Raw genomic sequence first — 6000 nt, forward strand, 5'->3', positions numbered from 1 at the left:
CTCAAGCTCTAGATCTTCGTAGCTCAAAACATGAGTCACATCAGATACATACCTCCGAAGAGCTGAAACATGAAACACGTTATGCACGGATGACAATGCCGGTGGTAAGGTCAACCTGTAAGCCACCTGACCAATCCTCTCCAGGGTTTCAAATGGACCTACAAATCTAGGGCTCAACTTGCCCTTCTTCCCAAATCTTCTCACCCCTTTCTATGGCGAGACTCTAAGGAAGACATAGTCTCCCACTTGAAACTCCACGTTCCTGTGTTTGGGATCTGCATAACTCTTCTGCCTACTTTGAGAAGCGAGCATCCAAGCTCTAATCTTCTCAATGGCCTCATTGGTCCTCTGAACTGCCTCAGGACCCAAGTATCTCATTTCCCTGTCTCATCCCAATAAATGGGAAACCTGCATTTCCTACCATACAGTATCTCATAAGGTGCCACCCCAATGGTAGACTGATAACTATTGTTGTAGGAAACTCTATCAAAGGTAGATACTTACTCTGGGATCCACCAAAGTCCAGCACACATGCTCGCAACATGTCTTATAATATCTGGATCGTTCTCTCAGATTGTCCATCTGTCTGAGGATGATAAGCATTACTGAACTTCAACTGTGTTCTCATGGCCTTCTGTAAACTCCCCTAGAACTTGGAAGTAAAAGTAGGGTCCCGATCTGACACGATTGACCTCGGTGCTCCATGGAGGCGCACGATCTCTCTCACATAGAGATTTGCGTATTGGTAAACTATATAAGTAGTCCTCACTGGTAAGAAGTGAGCTGACTTAGTGTAGCGATTCACAATAACCCAAATAGAATCATGTTGACCAAAAGTCATGGGTAACCCCACCACGAAATCCATCGTGATGTCCTCCCATTTCCACTCTGGGATGTCTAGAGGCTGCAACAATCCTCCTGGCCTCTGATGCTCAGCCTTGACCTGTTGACATGTCAAGCACTTAGCCACATACTCTACTACATCCCTCTTCATCCCAGGCCACCAATACAATGATCTCACGTCCTGATACATCTTCATGGTGTCTGGATGCAAAGAATAAGGAGTAGTATGAGATTCATCCAGAATCTCTCGTCTCAATGCAGTGTCTAACGGAACACATATCCGACCTTTGTATATCAACAAGCCCATCTCAGACACTGTATAATCTCTGGACACTCCAGCCAAAACATGCACAACTGACCCTCTTTGATTCTTTCCAATAGTGTAGACTGCAGTGTAATATTGGCGAACTGACCCACCAGCAACTCTATACCAACTCTGGTCATGTCTTCTGCCAACTCTCTGGCCATCGGCCTCACACTATAGATCTGTCCCGGACCCTTCCGGCTTAAAGCATCAGCTACCACGTTGGTTTTTCCTGAATGATACAAGAACTCACAATCATAATCCTTTACTAACTCCAGCCAACGCCTTTGTCTCATATTCAAGTCTTTCTATGTGAAGAAGTACTTTAGGCTCTTGTGGTCAGTGTAGATCTCACACTTCTCCCCATAAAGGTAATGCCTCCATACCTTTAATGGAAAGACCACAACCGCCAACTCTAAATCATAAGTGGGGTACCTCTGTTTATACTCCTTCAGTTGACGTGAGGCATAAGCAATCACTTTCCCTGACTGCATCAGAACACAGCCCAAACCTTGATGTGAGGCATCATAGTATATCCCAAACTTCTCCTGATCTGTAGGAAGACTTAGAAATGAAGCTGTAATCAACCTCTGCTTCAGTTCTTGGTAGCTGTCCTCACACCTGTCTGACCACACAAACTTCTGATTCTTGCGTGTCAGCTCAGTCAATGAAGTAGCAATCATTGAGAACCCTTCTACGAAATGCCTGTAATAACCTGCCAACCCAAGGAAACTTCTAACCTCAGAAGCATTATTTGGCCTTGGCCAATCTCTAACTGCCTCAATCTTGGCTGGATCTACCTTAATCCCCTCATTACTGACAATGTGCCCAAGGAAAGATACATGAGATAACCAGAATTCACACTTCTTGAACCTTGTAAATAGTTTGTGTTCCCTCAATCTCTATAGAAGCAACCTCAGATGTTGCTCATGCTCTGACTCTAATTGAGAATAAACCAGAATATCATTGATGAAGACGATCACAAACTGGTCTAAATAATCCTTGAACACTTTGTTCATTAAATCCATAAAAATAGATGGGGCATTAGTCAATCCAAAGGACATGACTAAGAATTCATAATGCCCATGTCTAGTGCGAAAAGAAGTCTTTGGTATGTCTCTCTCCTTGACCCTTAACTGATGATAACCAGAACGAAGGTCTATCTTTGAGAATACTCTTTTGCCTTGCAACTGATCAAACAAATCATCTATCATTGGCAGAGGATACTTGTTCTTAATTGTTAACTTATTCAGTTCTTTGTAACCAATGCACATTCTCAGAGAACCATCATTCTTCTTCACAAACAGAATTGGCGCACCCCAAGGTGAGAAACTAGGTCTGATAAAACCCAAATCCAACAACTCTTCCAACTGTACTTTCAATTCCTTCAACTCAGCTGGGGCCATTCTGTAAGGTGCTCTAGACATTGGCTTCGTCCCTGGTGCCAGTTCTATCACAAACTCAATCTCTCTGTGTGGTGGAAACCCTGGTAAATCTTCTGGAAACACATCCAGAAACTCATAGACTAGTCTGGTCTCACTGGCATGACCTAAGTGGTGTCAACCACACTGGCTAAGAATCCAATGCAACCTTCTTGCAATAGATCTCTAGCTCTCAAAATAGAAATCATAGGTATACGGGGTCCATGCACAGTACCAAAAAACACAAAAGGATCCTCACCTTTAGGCTCAAAGGTGACCATATTCTTTCTGCAATATATGGTTGCCCCATACTTCACTAACCAATCCATCCCTAGAATCATGTCAAAGTCAGTCATAACTAACTCTATCAAATCCACTGACAACTCTTTGCCTTCCACTGTCACTGGCAAAGATCTGACCCATCTCCTGGATACCACTAACTCCCAAATGGGTAATAAGGTCTCGAACCCCACAACATAATAATCACATGGTCTACACAGTCTATCAATAATTCTACTAGCAATAAAAGAATGTGTAGCACTAGAATCAATCAAAACAGTATATGGGGTTCCAACACTAAGAAGCTGACCTGTAACTACTGAGGGTGAAGCCTCAGCCTCTGCTTGTGTCAATGCGAACACTCGAGTTGAGGCCGAGCTGTCCGCTTTTCTGGGTTCTTCCTTTCTTGCTTTTGGGCAGTCTTTCTTGAAATTTCCCACTGCCCCACATAAGAAGCAGGCATTTGCCCTACACTCTCCCAAATGGTGCCTCTTGCACCTATGGCATTCAGGATAAGTCTTCCAGGCCTCACTGCCACCCTGACGACCGATTCAAATACCACGTGGTCGCCTATCAGGACCTATAGCTGGGAAGGTATCACGAACCTTCCTCTTCTGATCACTGGGGCCTCCACCCCTACATGAACCCATAAATGGAGGACATGTCCTCCTCAACTCTCTTCTGGCTGCATTGTCCCACCAGATCTTGTTCTCTGCGCTCTCAGCTGTGAGCGCTGTCTCCATCACCTGTGCATAAGTAGTAACTCCTGCCACAGTGGTGATGCGAACATCCTGGGCTAATCTAGACTGTAGCCACTGGAGAAATCTCTCTTTTCTGGTCCCATCAGTGGGCACAAGCTCAGTCTACACTAATTGAGAGGATCAAGGAGGCACAGGGGAAGGATTCCCAGTTGAGAGGGCACAGAGAAAATTTCTTAGTCGGAGCGACTAAGGACTTTTCTATATCAGAGATGGGACTACTGAAGTACAAGGGTTGGATCTATGTTCCGATGGATTCTGATATTCGGTGAGAAATCTTGGATGAATTGCATACCACTCCCTATTCCTTACATCCAGGTACGACGAAGATGTACCAAGATTTGAGAACCTTGTATTGGTGGTCGGGAATGAAGAGGGACGTGGTGGATTATGTGGCCAAGTGCTTAACTTCTCAGCAGGTAAAGGCTGAACATCAAAGGCCAGTAGGGTTATTACAGCCTCTAGGGATTCCAGAGTGGAAGTGGGAGGATATCACCATGGACTTTGTGGTTGGTTTGCTAAAGACCATGGGACAACATGATTTAGTGTGGGTGATTATGGATAGGTATACCAAGTCCGCCAACTTTTACCTGTCAGGACTACTTATACTGTGGAGTAGTATGCTGAGCTGTATGTGAAGGAAATTGTTCGACTTCATGGGGCTCTGAGGTCGATAGTATCCGATAGGGACCCCACCTTCACCTCCAAGTTTTGGGAGAGTTTACAGAAGGCTAAGGACACGCAGTTGCGGTTTAGTACCACTTATCATCCTCAGACAAATGGACAGTCTGAGAGGACGATTCAGATATTGGAAGATATGCTACGAGCCTGTGTGCTGGACTTTGGGGGATCTTGGAGTAAGTATCTCCCTTTGATTGAGTTTTCATACAATAACAGTTATCAGGCAACTATTGGAGTGGCTCCATACGAGATGCTATATGGGAGGAAGTGCAGATCACCTATCCATTGGGATGAGTCGGGTGAGAGGAGATACTTGGGTCCTGAGATGGCTCAGAGGACCAATGAAGTGATTGAAAAGATTAGAGCTCAAATTCTCGCCTCCCATAGTCGCCAAAAGAGTTACTTGGACTTGAGACGCAGGAGCATAGAGTTTCAGGTTGGTGACCATGTGTTCCTTAGGGTTTCACCTTTGAGAGGAGTGAAATGGTTTGGTGTTTAGGGCAAGCTGAGCCTTAGGTTTGTTGGCCCCTTTGAGATTCTGGAACGGGTTGGAAAGGTAGCTTATAGATTGGCGATGCTTCCAGCTCTATCATGGGTTCATGATGTTTTTCACGTGTCCATGCTCCGGAAGTATGTATCAGATTCTACACATGTACTGCGTTATGAGAACTTGGATCTAGACCATAATTTATCATATGAGGAGAAGCCGGTTCAGATTCTCGACCGGAAGAATAAAGTCTTACGGAATAAGACTATTGCCTTGGTGAAAGTGTTGTGGAGAAACAACAAGGCTGAGGAGGCGACATGGGAACTTGAATCAGATATGTGGAAGTGGTATCCTGAGTTGTTCAGGTAATTTCGAGGCTGAAATATCTGTAAGGAGGGGATAGTTAAAGCGTCCCAAATTTGCTAATAGGGCTTAGGGCCTTGATTAGCGTGCCTAGAGGGCAATAAGTGATTTGTTATGTTAATATGTGAATTTTTTGAGTATGTGATTAGAAATGCATGTTTAAGTGAATTAAAGATGCATGTGGGGCCCGTTTGGTTGTTAGGGGCATGCTTGTAATTTTAGCCCGTTGAGGGCATAAATGCAATATTTGTGATTATTGTAAATATTGTGATATATCTGTGTTGCACGATCCGAGACAGTCCTAGGGAGCGATTTAGCTAGAAAGTCACAACGAGGTCGAACACCCGACTCGGGGCAAGTCGAGGGGTATTTCGAGCATTAGACATTTTATTGGGTTATCGGGCTATGAAAATAAATATTTGGAGATATATTCGAAGTTTGAGTGTTTAGGAGGGAATATTGGGGAAATTTAGCATTTTTCGCTCGGGGACGTTTTTGGTACCCCAAGCCTTTGAGGTAACCTTAGAGACCTAAGTTAAGTAAACAAAACTAAGGATATGTTTAGAAACTAGGAAACTGATCCAAACCTATTTTCTTTCTTTCTTTTTCTCTAAGCCATACCAAGGGGAAAAATTGAAGATTAAGCTAGGAATTGGAGCTCTAAACTTGGGGATTAGCTCAGTTTCAATTTGTGGTTTCAAGCAGAGGCTAAGGTAAGCTTTAAACTATGATTCTAACCATTAAATTCTGTAAGTTATTGGCTGGGTTTTAGTTTTATTAAGTCTTTGAGGTAGAAGATTGAGTTTTGGATTTAATGAAGTTTTAAGCTAGCTTCTTGTTAGGTTTTGTTGCTGAGACTATAGT

The sequence above is a fragment of the Humulus lupulus genome, chromosome 5 (assembly GCF_963169125.1).
Source record: "Humulus lupulus chromosome 5, drHumLupu1.1, whole genome shotgun sequence".
In the NCBI taxonomy this organism is placed as follows: domain Eukaryota; kingdom Viridiplantae; phylum Streptophyta; class Magnoliopsida; order Rosales; family Cannabaceae; genus Humulus; species Humulus lupulus.